Source organism: Dipodomys merriami, unplaced genomic scaffold (genome assembly GCF_024711535.1).
Source record: "Dipodomys merriami isolate MVZ:Mamm:240054 unplaced genomic scaffold, mDipMer1.0.p SCAF_46, whole genome shotgun sequence".
Classification (NCBI taxonomy): domain Eukaryota; kingdom Metazoa; phylum Chordata; class Mammalia; order Rodentia; family Heteromyidae; genus Dipodomys; species Dipodomys merriami.
The window spans coordinates 1147839-1170007 of NW_027206024.1; the positions used below are offsets into that span (position 1 = coordinate 1147839).

At 36.0% G+C, this 22169-nt stretch overlaps 1 non-coding gene across 1 annotated transcript; it reads left to right on the plus strand.

Moving 5' to 3' along the window:
* The first annotated feature begins 21709 nt into the window (after nt 1-21709).
* Nucleotides 21710-21819, plus strand: LOC138808624 (U6 spliceosomal RNA). Its single transcript, XR_011366535.1, has one exon. It is a non-coding gene; the product is annotated as a U6 spliceosomal RNA (small nuclear RNA).
* Nucleotides 21820-22169: the final 350 nt, after the last annotated feature.

A 22169-nucleotide genomic window follows, 5' to 3' on the forward strand; every position in this document is an offset into this window, starting at 1 on the left:
TTTCTTTCTTTCTTTCTTTCTGATGATCGTGGCGGTGCTTGAACTCTGGGCCTGGGCAATGTCTCTCCGTTTTTCAGCTCAAGGCTAGCACTCTACTTCTTGAGCTGCAGTGACACTTCCAGTTATCTGGTGGTTAATTGGAAATAAGTGCCTCAGAATATTTATTTCCTATTCGTGCTGGAATTGAACTGCAATCCTCAGATCTCAGCCTCCTGAGTAACTAGTATATAGGCGTGAGATCAAGTGATGGAATATTAGTCATGAGCAAGATTTCTGAATAAGGTTGCTTAGGCTTTTGCATGCACCATGCAAACATACACATACACATAGAGGCACTTATTTGAGCAAACACCTGCACAAATGAAACAACTCTCAGAATGTGGAGAAAAGTTAGAAAATAATAGAAAATATATCCTGAGTAAGACTATATCAAGTGATAATTTTTATTATTGGAAGTCCTCAAGTGAAATTTCTTCAAAGATGTTTGACAGTGTTACATAGGTAGAGACCAGAGATAATACAAAAGTCAAGTAATCATTATTAAAGGTATCGGATCCATGGAAGAATGAATCACAGACCCCTGCAGGTGCATCTCAAAATGTTCATATCCTGTGTCAAATGTTAGAATGTCTTTGAAAATAGTACATAAACAGTCTGAGCAGTCAGTCTAATGGATAAGATCATCGGAGAAGTTCAGAATTGCTAGTCTGTATCTAGATTAAATAAACCAACAAACTATGGCAAGGCAATGTGATACAAGCCTGGTAGTCTAGCACACAGGCTAAGACAGGAGATTAGAGAGTGCATATACATAGCGATACCTTCTCTGGACCAAATAGTATAATTTTGGCTCTATGAAACATTCCGAACAACAAGAAAGGGATACACAGTAGGAAGTTTGGGCTAATTTTTCCATTATGTTTTGAGTAGTCAAGTTTCCTATTGAAATGCAATTCATATATACTCCTCAGTTGTGTTTTAAATGCTCTCTTCATTACAGAACATTACTAGATGCAAAATGGCTCTTGATTTCCGATAAAAAATTTGAGAAAGTAAACATGATTCTGTTGGATTCCAAAGAAATGATGAAGGATTACAAATATTTAAGCCTGGAGACATAACAAAGTTCGTTTAATGTAGGACTTTGTAGAACTTGTTAAGTTAGAATTTAGATTTAAAATAAATATTTTGGTTTTCTTTGTAATTTTATATTCTATAGGATACTACAAAATTATTTTTAAGTAGAGGGTATAATTGACAAATTCACCTATGATTCTGGCATTCTATTTGCCTAAAATATTCTTTCAAGGCAGGTATAATTAGAATTTAGTTAATAGATAATGTGAATAATCTAGACAGAGTTGCCAACAATTGGATGATATTAATTAACAAATTTAGAAAAAGCAATTTTTGAGGCTTTGGTGTAACATGATACGAAGAAAATAATTGTGTGATGAATTGGTTTTTCAATCTATTCGTAATTCAGGAGGAAATTTCCTTAATTACATGCCTCTGTATACAATGAGCAAAATGCTAAGGTTAGAGTTGGTTTTTATTTTATTTTGTTTTTTGGTTTGTCCTCAGACTTGAACTCTGGGTCTGGCCACTCTCTCTGAGCCTGTTTGTGGTCAAGGTTCATTCCCTACCATTTCAACATCAATGCCACTTGTGTCTGGCTTTTCCTGATCAGTTTATTGGAGAGAAGCATGTAAAGAATCTTCCTGCCTGTGTGGGCTTTTAACCATCATCTTCTGATCTTAACCTCATGAATACCTATGATAGATAAAAAATATAAATATAAATAATATTTGCAAGTGTTCTGATTTCTAGAATACCACTGGGGGGAAATGATGCAGCAATGTTTAGTGTAGTGTTCTTTCCACAATAGGAAGGGCATCACATTAGCAGAAGTGTACTATTTTTCCACAATAGAGGTAAGCTATTCATGATGTAAATTAAGGAATATTATGGTGCCCCTTACAAGTTGGAAACTGTTGAGCTAAGATGACTTCATGGCATAAAAGTTTGGGATTGATGGTCATAGACATAATAGCTCAATCTGATGAATAAATGTTTACTCTTGAGGAAGTAATTATTACACATGCTTCGTAGCTATATCCTCTACTAGAATGTGGCTATTTTTTCTGTTGATTTCTCAATATGAAACACCCCATTGGAAACTGCAGCTATTGCAGAATTAAATAACATGCAAACAGGTACTATTTTTAATATCTCTGGTATGGAAGGTTCAGAATTTGAAAATGAAAAATTAGTAGTTGTAGGAATTTTGAAGAACACATATATTCTGTCCTCTTAACAATTATTCAGTTTCAAAAGTTAGGAGATTCCAGAGAATTAAACTGTCTTCTGTTTCACTATGAGACAAAACTAAAATTATTGGTTTTTTTTCAAAATAATGGCAAGTATATTGTGAAAATATTGTATAGTTGGATAACATTCACGTTGGAGAACCTCTGATAAAGAAAGGAGTCATTAATTCAAATTAGATGCCTAATAGTGTTCATTTTTAAAAAAGGTAATACACATGGAATAATATTTACTATAGCAATACAGTGAAATTATATTTTAGGGAACTTATTTTTAGGGGTTGCAGTAATTATAAAGTAGTGAATACATAACATGTCTAAATTTTACCCACTCCCTCATGTTTCTCACACTTTTCCTTTACCCCAATACCCCTCACAAGATGTAATGTAAATTTTCAACATGTTGTCTTGTGAGTATTGCTATTGAATTGGTTTTCCCTTTGGTCTTTGTCTCCCCACTTTTTTGTTCTTCTTCCCTTGCTAAATTAAGATAATGATATATACAATAAACAAGTACCGAAATCAAATAGAGCAGGGGATAAAACAAGGGGAATACACAAAAGAAAATAGGAATCACATAGTACATTAAAAACAACAACCACAAAGTAAAACCTACATTTCCATATCTAGGTGTTCATTTTGCTCAACAAGATCTTATATTGTCCTATATATATATATATATATATATATATATATATATAGCTTTTGAGGCATTCTACTCATCTGCTAGAACTATCCTAGACATTTCCTGTTATTACAAATGAGGGAAACCATGGAAACTGTTTCTTTGTGTCTTGTTTATTTTATTTAGAAGGATTTTTTCCAAGTCTTTCCATTTCTTTATGAATTGGAAGCATATAATTCCTCTATCTATCTATCTATCTATCTATCTATCTATCTATCTATCTATCTATCAAACCACATTTTGTCAATTCATTCATCTACTGAGTGGCATATTGGTTTAAAACATGATTGCATGTAAGTATCTCTTAGGGTCATTCAAAAATGACAGATGCCACCTCTCCAGACATACTTAAATCATGAATTCTACGTAAGGAAGGATTTTTTTGGTGGTACAAGTGTTGAGAAATATGGATGAGAGTGTAATGTATATATTCAACTGAATTAGGCAGGATAGTAGTGACAAAATATTCCCTTGAGAAAGATATAGGAGCCTGCCAGAAGTATGAAGAAATTCAGATAATTTTGAAGAATTTGGAAATGCAAGCTCAAGTATGTCTATTTAATTGAAAGTTATGTAAGTGCAAGGTCAAAAGATGGGGAAGAGAAGAAAATAACTGACAGCAGATCATTATCCTAAGTTAGAGTATAGAAAGACATAATCTAGAATTTGGAGGAAGATGTCAGAAGAGAAGTTGGAGGCTAAACAATCTCTCTCATAGACAGCAGGTTTAATGTTCCAGTGAACAGTTCTAGGCTAGAGAATCACACCCAGTTTGCCAGCACAGTACAGAGAGTTAGGCCAGAGAGGGAAAATTCAGGCAAGGAGACAGATCTGAGCAGCACAGGCGGGAGCCGCCATACCTACAGAGTCAAAGACAAAGATGCCAGACAGCACACAGATTCTACTCAACACCAGCAAGAACTGATAAGGAGCAGATATCTTCATCCTGCAGATCGCAGACCAGAGATGGCCCAGGAAACAAGACTCTGGCGTGAGTAGAGCCCTGATATCCTCACTCCTTCTTAGGTTCAGAGGAGGGAAGGACACCCTTCCCCCACCACCAGAGATCTCCACCTTTGATACTGACAAAGGCACAGATGAGAAGCTAGCTCCAACTAAGGCCTTGGAAGCCTTGGGAAGTAGATCACAGGAACCTGACCTGATGAGCCAGGCTCAACTCCACCCATGGGAAAGTCACCTATCCCAAGCAGAGGAACTCTGCCCATGGAGGAGTGGCTTTCCTCACTGGGTAAATAGAGCTAGAGGCTCCCCCTTCCGAAAGTAGCCTAGACAATCAAATGAAATTCAATGAACATAAACACTGAGAATGGCTCTAGGCTGGGCTCTGTGAGTATCTCAGAAACTAGCCCGTCAGGGAAAAGCTACTGTTTGCTGAGAATCCTCAACCATACCTAGAAACTAGCCTCATCACACTATCTCCAAACTAGAGGAAAGACCCATCTCCCTATTTTTGGAATACTCAAAGCAGTTCCACCTCCCACTGGACTAGCTTGGGAGGAGGATCACAAAATCCTGGGTTAGGCAGCGCATTTTTCTGCCTGCTCAAAGAAACTGACTTAAGAAACCAATCAAGCCACGGAAAATCAAACACCAGAAGCAGACCAGAGACTCCACCAAGAGACTCTTTATGGACACACTGGAGATTCAGGACCTTCCCATTCCCCCACCCGAATAAAAATCAAAGAACTCTTATTGTAACTTTTTATTAATTTATATTTTTCAACTTATTTTCTATTAATCATTTTTCATCACATAATTTTATTTTAGGTGTATATGTATGTATGCTTTGTTTTTAAATCTCTTCTGACCATTTAGTGCCCACTTTATTTTGATTTTTTTCATGTATTTTCTCTTTATTTTTTGCATGACATAATTGCTGGTCTGCTCATCCCCAGATATATACCCTTCCTCGATTATTAAACTTTATCCCCCATTATGTACACACTTAACCCAGATATTTATTACTCCATTCACAACCTCTTAGGCTTAAATTCTTTAATAGCAGAATTATCTCTTTTTACTTATGTAATTTTCAAGTAACTAATTTTAAGAACTTTTATTTTTTAGTTTTTTTTATGTCTCCCTTCTATTCCTCCCCACCTGTCATCCTATCCTTTTCTTCTCTCAAAATCATTTCTTTAAATTTAAATAATTTTAAATTTTTCACTTTTTAAATTTAAGTTTTTCTTTTTCCATTTTTAATGTCTCTTCTATGAGAACTTTCACTACCAAACTCATTCTATGAATCAATCATAACCCTCATCCCAAAACCAGGCAGGGACTCATCAAAGAAAGAGAACTATAGACCCATTTCTTTGATGAATATTGATGCAAAACTTCTCAAAAAATTTTTGGCCTATCGACTTCAACAATTTATCCAAAACATCATACACCACTATCAAACAGAATTCATTTCAGGGATGCAAAGCTGGTTCAATATATTCAAATCAATTAGTATAAATCATCACATCAACAAGAGCAAGGATAAGAACCACATGGTTATCTCAGTAGATAGAGACAAATCATTTGACAAGATCCAATGCCCCTTTAGGATGAAGGTTCTGGAAAAAATTAAGAATCCATGGAACATTGATCAATACAATAAAGGCTGTATATGACAAACTTACAGCCAGCATTATACTTAATGGTGAAAAACTAAATCCATTTCCTCTTAACTCAGGAATGAGACAAGGATGTCCACTCTCTCCACTTCTCTTCAATCTAGTATTGGAATGCCTAGCTATAGCTATAAGACAAGATGAAAACATAAAAGGGATCCAAATAGTGAAAGAAGTAAAACTCTTCTTCTTTGCAGATGACATGATCCTGTAAAGAATCCCATGGATTCCACTCCCAAATTACTCAAGGTGATTCAAAAGTTTGACAAAGTAGCAGGGGATATAATTAACCCCCCATAATCAATGGCTTTGCTCTATGCCAACAATGAGAAAAGTGTGGTTGAAATTAGGAAAGCAACTCCATTCATAATAGACCAACAGAAAATAAAATACCTAGGAATTAACTTAACCAAAGAAGTGAAGGACCTCTATTATGAAAACTTTAAAACGCTGAAAATGAAATCAAAACAGAACTTAGATAGTGGCAAAAACTCCCATGATCCTGGATTGCAAAGATCAACATCATGAAAATGGCAATACTTACCAAGGGTATCTGCAAATTCAATGCGATATTTATCAATATTCCAACCTCATTCTTCAAGGAAATAGAAGAGGAAATCCAAAAATTCATAGGGAACAATAAAGGACTCTGAATAGCAAAAATGATCCTTAACAGAAAGAACAGTGTTGGCGGAATATCAATAGCAAATTTCAAACTCTACTACAAAGCCATAGTAATCAAAACAGCTTGGTACTGGCACAAAAACAGACTTCAGGACATTGGAATAGAATTAAAAACTCAGAAATGAACCTACAGACCTATAGCCATCTAATCTTTAATAACGGAGATAAAAAAGTAGAATGGAAGAAAGACAGCCTGTTCAGTAAATGGTGCTGACAAAACTGGTTAACTACTTGTAGAAAACTAAAGCTAGATGCTTATATATCACACTGCACCAGAGTGAACTACAAATGGATCAAAGACCTCAGAGTCGAAGCAGACATTCTGAAATCATTACCAGATGGAATAGGAGAAACCCAAGGTCTCCTTGGCACAGGCCAAAATTTTCTTAATAAAGACCCAGAAACACAACAAATCAAAGAATGGTTGGACAAATGAGATTGCATAAAATTGCAGAGCTTCTGCATGACATAGCTAGCAAGATCAATAGAAAGCCCATGGATTGGGAGGAGATCTTCACTAGCCACACAATGGACAAGAGTCTCATATCTAAAATATACCTGGAACTCAAAACATTAAATCTCCCAATAACCAATCCAAAAAGAAACAACTGCCTAATAAATAAGGGGGCTAAAGTCTTAAAGAGAAATTCTCTGAAGAGTAAAGGATGGCCAATAGACACGTGAAGAAATGCTCAACCTCTCTAGCCATAAAAGAAATGCAAATCTAAACAACACTGAAATACCACCTCACCCCAGATAGAAAGGCTGTAATCAAGAACTCTAATAAAAAACGCTTGGTGGAAGGGATGTGGAAAGAAGGGAAACTTACCGCATTGTTGGTGAGAGTGTAAACTTGTTCACTCACTTTTGAAAGCAGTATGGACGGTCCTCCAAAACTTCACATGGAGCTCCCCTATGATCCAGCAATCCCACTTTGGGGCATTTACCCAAATGATCACAAACAAGGCCACACTAAAGCTACCAGGACAACTATGTTTATTGAAGCATTATTTACCATAGCTAAGATATGGAATCAACCCAGATGCCCCTCAGTAGATGAATGGATCAAGAAAATGTGATATATATACACAATGGAATTCTATGCCTCCATCAGAAAGAATGACATTGCAAAATTTGTTAGGAAATGGAAAGACTTGGAAAAATTTATATTAAATGAAATAAGCCAGGGCCAAATAAACATAGGTCCTATGGTTTCCCTTATTTACAATATCTAGTATATGTCTGAGTCAAGCAGAAAATGTCAGATTAGTTGATGTTAGGGAAATGAACCCCAAGATAAGTATTCAAATGTTTTTTTTTCTTTCATGCGATTGTTTCTAACATATTTATAAGATTATTTATTTGTTGCTTTGTATATCCATTCCCCACGGTATAACTCCTACTTTCACTGTATTTGATATTGTTATAATTTGTGGAGATGAAGGGCAAAAACAAATCATTTAACTAGGGATACAGGTGGACCCATTGTAACAATGAACTGTACAAGTCGTTATGTCAAGAAACGAACTTTACAACTTTGATCGAGGAGGTGGGGGAGGACTGAGTATGGGGGATGTGGGATGAGAAGTAATGGGAATGGGAAACAAAGGAGGTAGCTACAATGCTTGAAAAGAAGTGTACTCATTATCTTGCCCATGCAATTTAACCCCTCTGTACAGTATATTCACAATAAAAAAAAGGAAAAAATGAAATATACTCATTATGTTTTCCATTCAATTGTAACCTCTCTCTGTTTTATTTTCACAATAAGAAAGATATAATCTATAACTTTCAAGTTAAAAAGAGACCAATATACTACCTCCCACTTAATTTAGATTCATGCAAGATATTTACTTGGCTTTTTGCCACTATAATGCTCCAAAATAAGTGAAAATTTATAAGAACATTTATGTGATTGTCATTACTTCAACGTGACACCTAACTGTGATGTCTACTTTTTCTCACTTTGCTCTTTGAAAATACTCCCTAAATTGTTGATGTTGGTGTTGATTAGAGAGTCAGAGTTAGGGGCTTCTACTTATATGATTGTCCCTGAATGGTTTAAAGCAGTTTTTTCCCGAGTTCTCCAAATACATCATCTGACTGTACTTTGAACACACCCTCACACCTGAAATTGTCCTTCAGCATTTCCTTGGCACATTCTATTTTGTGCCTTTGTCTTTTTTTTGCACGTTCCTTTTGAGTTCACAGTTACTCTATTCCCATTTCATCTGTACAAACTGCTAAGAACATTGTCCAAATACCACTTCTTGTTTGCCCTCGCCCAGTCTATGTATGTGGGTACATTCTCCATGTTAAGCAATAGGGTAGTGCTCACTATCTGAAGGGGAAAGTTCCACAGTATAACCCTATGCTCACATTACAGGATGTAGAATTTAAAGCATTTTGAAATAAGCCATTATACTAGAATTGAAAGGCTCCTTAGGGACATTTCAGTGAAGCTGTATGTTCAACCTAATATTTGGTGTTACTTTTCCTACATTTATAATGGATAGACTGATAAGATACCCAAACATATCTAAATGTATGTCAATAAAACCCCAAACTGATGTGGATACATGGGTAACTCATTGGAACTGTAGGACAATTTAGACTTGTCTGTGCTGTAGTGCAATCTACAATCTCATGGCTAAACAAAGGTTTCAAAAATATTCACAGAGTACCTCTATGTAAAGTTCATGACAGTTACATCTGTATAATTCTTTTAAGGTCAGGATAAAAGTATTTGTTCCCAACATTTAAAATCAACAGGATCTGTTGAATTCCTGGATCCAGAATTGTATGGCTTCACATTCATATCTCAAAATTTTATCAATATGACATATCTCTATCATTTTACAAAAATATTGTTCTTATTGAACTTGTGTATATCCTTTTAGTTTTCAAATCCAAATAGCATATTTCTTACAATATCTCTGTAACAGTTTTGACCTTTTCTCCCTGCATTTTTTTCCTTTCTTTACTTCTGTAAATCTGTGTTTATTACTTTCTTGTTTCCTTATTTATCTCATTCTTCGAATCTTGTCCTAACTGGTGCTCACATTGCTCACAGTTTGTCAGAACTTTCCATTTCGTCTTCCCTTTAAAAATGCTCCACGATTTTACTATTCTTTTTCATATTTCTGGTCATAGGTATTTTTATTATGTCTAAAGAGACCTATCTTTACATCTTTTTAATATAAAATTTAGAACTATCAGAGACTTTTTTCCCCTAAATCCATCATTTCCACCTGTAGTCCTTATTGCCAAGAATATCACTAATACAGTTGCGTGGCTAGAGACATAGAACGCTTCAGATTTCTTCTTAACCTTTTACTCCTGCCCAATAGTTAAGATGAATGATCAACATTTTCTCAGTTTCTGTCACTAATATGATTTCTATGTACTCCTTTTTTGTGCCCCGGACACCAGCCTGTTTCATGTAATCATCAATGATCACCTAGATTTAAGCCACTTTTCCAAAGTATTTTTCTCCATAGTCTTTTCATATTGGTCCTCTCCATCACCAAATTACTGGTTCTTGTAAGCACACAGAGTGAAGAGCTCAGACACAAATTATAGTAGCATTATTTACTCATTACATTGACTGTTGGCCTTTCATTTCTCATCTGTAAATGGATGTACTCTACCAGAAATATTGAAGAATATATTTGTTGAGTGCTAGAGAAACAAAAAAGTAAAGTGAAGAGTCTTTACATTTTCCACCTTAGCTTACAAATAAAAAAAGAGTCAAATTCAGTTTGTTGGTATAAAGTCACAAAATGTTTCATGCACGTACAGAGTACTGCTATGATTGTGTGTCAGGGAAATGTGATCAGAGACAACTTGGAACATGCTGTTGCTCTTCTCAGAAGCAAGAGTCTATTTCAAAAACCCCTGAAACTGACCAGCTCCATTCTTTCCAGGTCAATTACCTGGGGAAAATTGGACATTTCCGGGAAACATACCTGGATGTAGTGAAGGCCAATCATTTGAGGTGAGCAATAAGTACTAATCATAGCCAGGGGAAATGTCTGGTGGTATTTCATGAGACCACTATTGGAGATGTTACTGGCCAACTGGAATAGAATCTGTGCTTTGGTTCCATTGGCCAACCCACACATGAACATTCTCAAACACCATAAATTACTGAGGAGAGACTTCTTAGTTATCAGGTCATTCAAACTTCATATTTATAACTATGCTACTTAGGGACGCCTGAAAATTTTCCAAAGAGTTTAAAGCTAGAAAGTAGAAACAGGAACTCAAATTAGTTTTATTCTGTTGATCTCCACAATCTATGATCTCCATAATCAAATTATTCCAATATGTGCTTTTATTTATCAGCAGGGTTTGTTAATTGAAAATGCCACCATGGAAAAGTAAGTAGGAGCCACTGGTAGGATTGAATGGGAAAGAAATAGGTCTAAATACGATACTTGACCAGATACTTGACCAGATAAGAAGGTGATAAATGAAATGAGCCCAAACATTGGGACACAAGTGGTTTTTTTCTTTATTGCTATTGTTCTAACATATGTATAATGTTCCATTTGATTTTTGTTTGTTTATATTCTGCCCGCCCTGAAACAGCATAACCCCTGTTTCCAATGAGTTTGATGTTGGTGCTCTGCATCTTGTATATACACTTCTCTAGTTTGGGGAGAAAAATGGAAAAAACAGAATGCTTAAATGGGAATACAGGTTGACCCATTGTAACAATGAGAGGCACCAGACTCTGTTGAAAAACAAACTTTACAATTTAGGGGGTGTGGGAAGGAGTGTATAAGGTAGTTTTGGAGCTGGGAGGTTAGGGATGGTAGGGGAAATACAAAGGAGGAGGTAACAATGCTTGATGGGAAATGTATGCTTTACCTTGCTCATGTAACTAACCCCTCTATACAGTATTTTTACAATAAACATATAAAAATAAAAGAATAAATATACTTCAAAGGGAATCTCTGTGGTGGTTGGAGGCCAATGCTACAGAAAGACTTACAAGGATTTAATACTGGCAAAAAATTACCTAAAAACTGAGATGATGCTGAGTATAATCCTAAATGCTCAGGTGGCTGAATTCTGAAGATCTGTGTTTGAAGCCAACCCAGGCAGGAAAGATGAGACTTTTATTTCCAATGAGGCTGTAAAAAAGATACTACATTTTGGTAGCTTTGAGTTGTGGCTAAAGTGGACAATGCCCAGAGCATGAAATCAAACCCAAGACCAGCCCCCAGTCACTTAAAAAAGGTTGTGTGTCTTTATGTGTTGGCAGATCCCTTTACTAGTTTGATGATAGAACAAGCATTTTAACAATGAGTTATTGTGTCAATATTTACCTCTTTAGTAATTGTTTCATAGTAATGTGTGCATGGTTGCTTTAGGCCTTGTATAACAGGTTTGGTTCAGTAACTGACTGAAAATCTGCCTTAAACAAACCATTTTTTAAATCAAAATATCTTATTGGATACTGCTGAATAGGAAAGTCAGTGCTTATTGGTTGGAAGAAAAGAAAGCAAAATCAGATGGGAGAATTGTAGAAGTTAAATCTTGAAGTGCTTCACTGATACAAGCACTTCCCTTGTAAAGGTAGTCAAAACCCTGCCAATGCTATTTTAGAGAAGTACCAGGGGCTAGAGGCATGGCACTAGTGGTAGAACACCAGCTGGGTAAAAGTTGGTTATTTTTCAAATGGCCAGGTGTTCTGGATTTGGTTGATTATTAAAACTTTTGACTAGTTTGAAAGGAGTCAAAAATTTGAGCCAATATGAAAGATGATTCCAAAGTTCAAATTCATGGGAGCCAGTGGTGAGCTGCCTGTCCAGTGTGTTTATTCAACTTGAGCGTGTGACAGACAGAATGCCTTCCACAGAAGTAAACTTTGCTTTGCAGAGAAGGGGTTTGTAGGATACCTTAATTGCCCACTGTATTTCCAACACAGATCATCTGTGCCATTCATGAGGGATCCTTGGAGCCCCTCATAGGCGACACATCCAGCCTCCCTGTTGAGCCAACCTCCTGATGGTATAAACATGCCATCCTTGGTAGCTGATAATGGAACTAGATATAAAGTTAATTTGCAACATCAAGAAGAGCCCCAAACAGGCACCCTCAGAAGCAAGCATCCTCATGCCTTGGCCTTGGTAGAAAAATATGAAACTATGTATCCTGCTTTGGTACATGTGTCTTTGTAGGGATGGTGTATGAGAGAAGTATCTTAGATTCATGCTCTTAGACTCTTTCTGTCTAAGAGTCTTGGTCTGCAAATTCATTTGTCCATTTAGGAAGAGAGAAAAGTTGAGATAGAGTCATCTCTGAGAAAAATCTCTAATAATGGAATCGAGAAAAGGAAAGAACAAGATACAGTCTGAAGGGCAAAGTGCACGAAAATATCTTTTTCCATTACAACCTGTAATTTAAGAATTCTAAACCTAAGAAGCCCAAGAAAATTGGAGCTTAAAAGCTTCCCTCAGACATTCTTAATATTGTCTTTTAGGGAGAATGTGGGGAAAGATATGAAAATATGTGTTAAGGCTGATTTTTGTTTTTGAGGTCTAATTTTAATGTTCACTTGGTAAACTAAATCCTCTATATCCCTGTCTCTGTGTAAATACCCATCAGCATTAAATATAAAGTGATTTTGAAAAAATAAAAATGACTCAGAAGAAATTATAAATGCAAAACAATCTTCACAGAAGCAAACTGTCAGAAATATTTCATGACTTTAAAAAGGATAAAGTGGATGAAGTTATGATATATTTAGAAGCACAACAATGCACAAAATGTAAAAAGATATTCATATATTTCATTATATAACCCAAAGCAGAAGCAAATGTTGTTTAGATGATTTTTTAAAATACAGTCTCTCTGGTACTGGGAAGGTGGCTCAATGGTAGAGTGCCTGCCTTGCATGCATGAGGCCTTGGGTTTGATTCCTCAGCTTCACATAAGCAGAAAAAGATGCAAATGGTGCTGTGGCTCAAGTGGTAGCACTAGCCTTGAGCTGAAAGCCAGAACCCTGGCCCCAGAGTTCAAGCCTCATGACCAAAAAAATCCAAATTAAAAACAAAACAAAACAAAACAAAACACAGTCTCCCACTTTTTTGGCCTCAACACTGTAATACCTCTGCTACAGCCTAGGTCTAGGATTTTAAGTGTGGACATTTATCAGTATTCCTGATTCAGATTCTACTTGACCATTTTTTAAATAAATATGTTGTTATTAATTTTCCTCTTTTTAAATTTACATGCACCTATAAAAAATGGTTTGGCTATCCCAGTAACCTTCTCAAAGTACCTCCTAATGACAACTTACAAAAAGTTGTATCCTATTACAACAAAGAAAACAATGCTACAAATAAAGAAAGCCGATAATTAAGTATTAATGATTAATAAAATAAAAAACAAAACAATTACCAGTGTTTTCAGTATTTAAATTGTACTATATATTAGATTTTATTATTGTCATATATCTTTACAGTTAACAGTGGCTAAGATTATGATGTTCAACAAGAATTTTATAGGCTATGAGTAGTGGTTAAAGTCACCCACTAAGATTACCATTTGTGGTTCATCTTGTAATTTGTATATGTTTTATATCTTCATTTGTTCCTCGCTAACATATAAAGTAAGGAAGTGCTATAGTTTTAACAGAAACTGTGTAGATAAAAAAGTCAACTCTTTATTCTGGTTCTTTACACTGAGACTTTGCAAAGTCTCATTAGTAAAGTTTCTAAACTCTGAAATGTACATACTTAGTGGTATATATCTGCTACCATGAATCTTAACTATTTTATAGAAAAGAATTATGACTTGCCAAACAGACCTAGTTTGGGCATATATAAGCAAATACCCCAAATTAAATACATTTCAAACATTAAAACTTTTAACAAACCTTAACACTTACTGTATTGTTCATTATGACAGGTCCCTTGTATAGAATAATTGAATTCTGTCTCCTACACATCTCTTGAAAAATAAATATCCGGAATTATTTTTTATTTATTTTTTATTGTGAACATACTGTACAGAGGGGTTACAATTACATGGGCAAGATATTCAGTACATTTTTTATCAAGAATTGTTTCCCCTTCCTATCCCTCCCCAGCCTCCCCCCGCCCTCCCCACTAACTCCTCACCCCCCCCCCACACCAAAGTTGTAAAGTTCGTTTTCCACATGACAACTTGTACTTCTCATTGTTGCAGCGGGTACATCTGTATCCTTGTTTAAATGACTTGTTTTTCCCCTTCTCCTCCACAAATTATACCAATATCAAATACAGTGAAAGCAGGGGTTATACTATGGGGGAGGGACATACAAAGCAACTAAGAAATAATCTTATAAATGCATTAGAAACAAATGAATGAAAGGAAAAAAACATTTAAATACATATCTTAGGGTTCATTTTCCTAACATCACCTTATCTGACCGTTACTGCTTGACTCATACATATACTAGATATTGCAAATAAGGGAAACCATGGGACCTATGTTTCTTTGGGCTTGGCTTACTACACAATATAATTTTTTCCAAGTCTTTCCATTTCCTAACAAATGGGGCACTCACATTCTTTCTGATGGAGGGTTAGAATTCCATTGTGTATATATACCACATTTTCTTGATCCATTCATCTACTGAGGGGCATCTGGGTTGGTTCCATATCTTAGCTATAGTAAATAATGTTGCAATAAACATAGTTGTGCTGGTAGCTTTAGTGTGGTCTTGTTTGTAAACATTTGGGTAAATTCCCAAATGTGGGATTGCTGGGTCATAGGGGAGCTCTATGTGGAGTCTTTTGAGGAACCTCCATACTAGTTTCAAAAAGAGGTTGAACAAGTTTACACTCCTACCAACAATGAAGTAATGTTCCCTTCTGTCCCCATCCCTTCCAGCATCTGTTGTTATTTTCCTTGGGTGAGGTCGTATCATAATGTTGTTTTAATTTGCATTTATTTTATGGCTAGGAAGGTTGAGCATTTCTTCATGTGTCTATTGGTCATCCTTCTTTCTTCTTCACAAAAGTTTCTCTTTAAGACTTTAGCCCACATATTTATTGGGCCGTTGTTTCTTTGAGGATTTGTTGTTGGGAGATTTACTTTTTTTAGTTCCAGGTATATTGTAGATGTGAGAGTCTTGTCCTTTGTATGGCTAGTGAAGATGTTCTCCCAATCCATGGGCTTTCTATTGATCTTGCTAGCTATGTCCTTTGCCATGCAGAAGCTCTGCAACTTCATGCAATCCCATTTGTCCAACTGTTCTTTGATTTGTTGTGTTTCTGGGTCTCTATTAAGAAAATTTCGGCCTGTGACAAAGAGACCTAGGGTTTCTCCTATTCCATCCTTTAATGTTTTCAGAGAGTCTGCTCTGACTCCGAGGTCTTAGATCCATTACGAGTTGATTTTGGTGCAGAGTGATATGTAAGGATCTAACTTTAGTTTTCTAGAAGTAGTTAACCAATTTTGCCAGCACCATATACTGAAGAGGCTGTCTTTCTTCCATTCTATTTTTTTAGTTACCTTATCGAAGATTAGATGGCTATAGGTCTGTAGGTTCATTTCTGGGTTTTCAATTCTATTCCATTGGTCCTGAGGTCTGTTCTTGTGCCAGTGACAAACTGTTTTGATTACTATGGCTTTAGAGTAGAGTTTGAAATTTGTTATTGATATTCCTCCATCAGTGTTCTTTCCGTTGAGGAGCGTTTTTGCTATTCGGGGTCTTTTATTGTTCCATATGAATTTTTGGATTGCCTCTTCTATTCCCTTGAAAAAGGAGGTTTGAATTTTGATATGTATCACATTGAATTTGTAGATAGCCTTGGCAAGTATTGCAATTTTTACGATGTTAATCTTTGCAATCCAGGAACGTGGAAGTTTTTGCCATTTCTAAGTTCTGTTTTGATCTTCTTTTTCAAGTTTTTAAAGATTTCATCATAGAGGTCCTTCACTTCTTTGGTTAAGTTAATTCCTAGGTATTTTATTTTTTGTGGGGCTATTACAAATGGAGTAGTTTCCTAATTTCAGCCACACTTTTATCATTGTTGGAAAACAGAAAAGCCATTGATTTTGGGGGGTTAATTTTATACCCTGCTACTTTGCCAAAGTTTTGAATCAGCTTTAGTATTTTGGGAGTGGAGTCTATGGGATTCTTTAAGTACAAGATCATGTCATCTGCAAAGAGGGAGAATTTTATCTCTTCTTTACCTATTTGGATCCCCTTTATGTTTGCATCTTGTCTTATTGCTGTAGCTAGGCATTCTAAAACTAGATTGAAGAGAAGTGGAGAGAGTGGACATCCTTGTCTTGTTCCTGAGTTAAGAGGAAATGGCTTTAGTTTTTCACGATTAAGTATAATGCTGGCTGTAGGTTTGTCATGTACACCTTTTATTGTATTCAGGAATGTTCCATGGATTCTTAAGTTTTCCAAAACCTTCATAATAAAGGGGTGCTGGATGTTGTTGAATGCTTTTTCTGCATCTATTGAGATAACCATGTGGTTCTTATCCTTGCCCCTGTTGATGTGATGAATAATATTAATTGATTTGCATATATTGAACCTGGTTTGCATCACTGAAATGAATCTTGTTTGATCATAGTGTATTATGTTTTGGATGAATTGTTGATGTTGATTGGCCAAAATTTTGTTGAGAAGTTTTGCATCAATGTTCATCAAAGAAATGGGTCTATAGTACTCTTTCTTTGATGAGTCCATGCCTGATTTTGGGTTGAGGGTTATGATGGCATCATAGAATGTGTTCGGTAGTGAACTTTCTCTTTCAATTTCATTGAAGAGTTGGAGGTGTATTGGTGTGAGCTCTGATTTGAAGCCTGTGCAGAATTCCTTTTTAAAACCATCTGGTCCTGGACTTTTCTTAGATGGGAGGTTTCCTATTGTTGTTTCTATTTCAACACTTGATATGGGCCTGTTAAGATGGTTTAACTCATCTTCGTTTAGTATTAGCATGTCAATATTTGCTAGGAAAATGTCCATTTCTGCCAAGTTCTCAAACTTATTAGATAAAATTTTGAGAAGAATTCCCTTATAATGTTCTGAATCTTGGTTGTTTCTGTGATGATGTTTCCACTCTCATCTCTGAGTTTATTTATTTGGGTGTGTTCTCTTCTTTTTCTCATAAGATTTGCTAAGGGTTTGTCAATTTTGTTAATTTTTCGAAGAACTAAATCTTTGTTTTCTTGATTCTTTTTATACTTTTTTGTATTCTAATTCATTTATTTCTGATTTAATTTTAATTATTTCTTTCCATCTACTGGATTGGGGTTTATCTTGCTGCTCTCTTTCAAGGAGGTTCATATGTCTCGTTAAATTGTTGGTTTCAGATCTCTCCAATTTGTTGATGTAGGAACTCAGAGCTACACAGTTGCCTCTGAGTACTGCCTTTGCTGTGTCCCAGAGGAGCTGGTAATTTGTGTGCTCATTTTTGTTGAATATCATGAAAATTTGAATTTCCTTTCTAGTCTCTTCCATGACCCACTCGTCATTCAATAGTGTGTTGTTCAGCCTTTGTGTGTTACAGGACTTTCTTTGGTGGCATTCGGTGTTGAGTTCTAATTGTATTCCCTTGTGGTTAGAGAGAAAGCATGATATCACTTCAATATTTCTGAATTAGTACAAGTTTGCTTTGTGACCTAAAATGTGGTCTATTTTGGAAAATGTTCACTGCGCTGCTGAGAAAAACATGTATTCTGATGCTGCTGTGTGAAATATTCAGTAGATGGATGTAACAACTAGTTGATCTGTGCAGTTGTTTAGATCTGCGGTTTCTCTGTTGAGGTTTTGCCGAGTTGACCTATGTATTGGGAAGATTGGTCCATTAAAATCGTCAACAATTAATGTCTTTGGATCTATGTGGGATTTGAGGGAAAAGTAGTGTTTATTGGATAAATTTGGGTGCTCCATTGTTTGGTGAATAGATATTTAGAATTGTAATATCCTCCTGAAGGAGGGATCTCTTAAATAGCTTGTAGCGACCTTCTTTAGCTCTTCTCACAAATTTTAATTTGAAGTTATTTTATCTGATATTAGGATTGTAACTATCAACTGTTTATGGGGGCCGCTTGCTTGGTAGATTTTGGTCCAGCCTTTAACATTGAAAATGTGTTTGTTTTTACGTGCTAGATGTGACTTCTGAAGGCACTAGACAGAAGGATCTTGTTTTTTAATCCAACTAGACAGTCTATGTCGCTTAAATGGAGACTTAATTCCGTTAATATTGAGAGATAAGACTGGGAGGTATTTGGGAGTTCCTGCCTTGTTATCCACCTTTCTGGGGGCCCCAAAACCTGGGTTCTTCCTTTGGTTCTTGGATTCTCAGTTTGGGTGCAGTTTCTTGGCCTTTATTATGGTCTTGTTGGTTTTCTATGTGTAGGACATCTTTAAGAATCTTTTGTAAGGCTGGTTTGGTGGAGATGTATTGTTTCAATTTTTCTTTGCTTTGGAAGTTTTTTATTTGGCCTTCAGTTGTGCAGGAGAGTTTAGCTGGGTAGAGTATTCTTCCTTGGTAATTGTTTGATATGAGAGCATGGCATACATCATTACAGGCTCTTATTGCCTTGATTGTCTCTGCTGAGTAATCTGAGGTGATTCTAATTGGTTTCCCTTTATAGCTGATTAATCTTTTCTCCTTCACAGCTTTAAGGATCTTTTCCTTTGTCTGAGTTGATCCTGTATATTATAATGTGACTGTGGGATGTTCTATTCTGGTCTGGTCTATTTGGAGTTCTAAAAGCTTCTTATATCTGAGTAGGCCTATCTTTTTGTATGTTTGGGATGTTCTCTGCTAGGATCCTGTTAAACAAATTTCCTAGACCATTAACTTCTGTTTCTAGGTGCTCCTCTACACCCATTATCCTCAGATTAGGCCTTCTGATGGTGTCTTCCAAGTGTTGGATAGATATATCATATTTCTTGGATTTCCCTTGGATGGATGTATGTTCTTTCTCTATAATATCTAGGCTGTCTTCAATCCCTGAGATTCGATCTTCTGCATGGTCTAACCTGCTGTCAAGACTTTCTAATTTTATTTTAATTTCTTCTCCTTCTAATTAGTCAGTTTTGATGGCTTCAAATTCTTTGTTGCAGCTTTGTTTAGATCTTGAATTAACGTCTTAAATTCCTTAATTGGGTGTCCAGTGTTTATTCTGAAATAACTTATTTGATTTTTTATGGTTTCCTTGGACTTCCATTCCTTCTGTTGGGTTCCATTCATTATTCCCTTTGTGGTCTCCCTGACTTCCTTCAGCTCTTTTTTAATGGCTCCCATGAATGCCTTTAGTGATCTTTGTGTAGTCTCATCCTGCTCTCTCAATTCCTGTATTACTCTTTGCTTAGCTTCCTGATGTTCATGCCATCCTGTTGTTCACTTTGCGTGTTCTCAGCCTGGTCACGCCTTTCCTTCCTTTCTCTTTGAGTATTCTCTATCTGCTCACGCAAATCCTGTATCATTTTTTTGAATACCTTCCTCACGCTCATGATATTCCTGTATAAATCTTCGGATTGCCTCTTTTCTCTCCCTATCACACTAATACATAGTCCTTTGTAGGTTTTCAATCTTTTCCTGCATTGACCTTTTGTTTGCCTTCTCTCTTTCCCTATCATGCTCATACAGAGTCCTTTGTATGTTTTCAATATTTTCATTAATCATGTTTGCCAGCAGTGGATTTTTCCTTTATCTGTTCTGTCCCCTGATTATCATGAGTGGGAGTGAAGATACCCGGACTTGCCATTTTTCTTGTGTTTTTCCAACTTACTCTGCCCATTTGGGATGAAAATAACACCAGTTTTTTGCTACAACACTTTCTTAGTAAAGCATCACCCAAAGTCTGTATTTGCACAGTCAATATTCTGCAGATACAATCTAGTTCAACAGATACATCTATTCAACATTAAACAAGTATATATTAATCGGCTGCGAACCACAAAGAAGAATTTGGTAAACCAGAAATTATTAGGTTTAGGGAGAGATTTGGGTAAACAATAGGAATAGAGTGATGTGGAAAGGTACAGGGAGAGTTAACTGAGTCCTAATCTCAAAGTAGGAAAAAAGTTGGATAGGATGAAAGTAGAGAGAGAGAAAAAAAGAAGAAAGAGAAAGGGAAAAAAAGTGACCAAAATGTAGAAAAGTAAAAATTAAAAATATGATGCAGAAAGGAATACAAACTATTCAGAGAAGAACGTGAATATAATGAGAGACGGGGAGGAATATAAAGGAGATGTGAAAAACTTAAAAATAAAAATACCTAAAATATTATATAGGTATAAAGAGGTAGTGGTGCTATTAAGGAATTTAAGTCTAAGAGGTTTTGAATTGAGTAATGAATTTGTGGATTAAGTGTGTACACAATGGGGGATAAGGTCTACTAATCGACTACGGGTTTATCTGAGGATGTTCAGAACAACAATTAAGTCACATAAAGAAGAACAAAAGAGAAGAAAAGGTGAAAAGGATAAGAAAAAAGAAGAAAAGATCAGAAGTTCAGTAGAGCTAAACAAAAAACAAAAAGAATTTTTTAAAAGAAAAAGAAAAGTAAAGAAAGAAACATGCGCACACACATATACTCCTAAAATAAAAATTCTAAGAGAAAAAAAAGTTACTAAAAAAATTTTTTTCAAAAAAGGTAAAAATTAAAAAAAAGTTTCCAAAAACATTTTTTTATAAATGGTACCAAAAAAGAAAAAAAGAAAAACAAAATTTTTGTGAGGGGTAGGAAAAATCATGTATCTCCCTTGTGTCCATAACCAGCCTCAGGTTGGAGTCTCTGGTCTTTTTGTGGTGTTTGATTTTCCTGTGGCTTGGTTGGTTTCTTAAGTCAGTTTGTTTGAACAGGCAGAAAGATGCTCTGCTTTACCCAGGATTTTGTGATCCTCGTCCCAGGTTAGTTCAATGGAAGGGAGATCTGCTTTGAGTATCACAAAAGAGGGAGACGGCTTTTTCCTCAAGTTTGGAGATGCTGTGATGAGGCTAGGTTCTGGGTAGTGTTGAAGCCTTTCAGCAAACAGTAGCTTTTCCCAGGGGCTAGTTTGTGATAAACTCAGAGAGCCCAGCCTGGAGTCACTCTCAGGGTTTCTGTTTACTGAATTTCAATTGATTGTCAAGGCTGCTAAAGGAGGGGCAGCCTCTGGCTCTGATTACCCAGTGAAGAAAGCCACTCCTGGGGCTAGCACCTGAGCTGGGTGACTTTTCCCTGGATGGAGCTCAGTCTGGCAGGTCAGCTTAGGTTCTTGTGACCTACTAAATGACTGTAGTTTTCATCCAAGGCTTAAGTTGGAGCTAGCAGCTCCACCGAGCATTGTCAGTATCCAAGATGGAGATCTCCAGTACTGGAGGGTGAGGGATGGCCTTCCCTCCTCTGCTCCCTGAGAAGTATTGAGGAAGCATTATATACACTAAATTTGGAATGATACAGAGAAGATTAACATGGCCCCTGCTTAAGGATGACAGGCAAATTCCTGTCATTCCATTACCTAATTTGTTAGGAAGTGGAAAGACTTGGGAAATAGATTATGAAGTGTAATAAGCCAAGTCCAAACAAACATAAGTCCCATGGTTTCCCTAATTTTCAATAACTAATATATGTCTGGGATAAGCAGAAAAGGTCAAAAGCTATGTGCTTATGACAAGAAAAGATTATGTTAAGGTAAATGAACCGAAGTTAGTGACACAAGTGGTTTTTTCTTTCTTGCTATTGTTTCTCACATACGTATAACGTTCAGTATGGTTTTTTTTTTTTTTGTTTCTTTATATGTTCGGACCCCATGTTAAATCACTTATTTTCACTGTATTTGAAGTTGGTGCACCTACATCTTGTATATAGTCTCTTCTA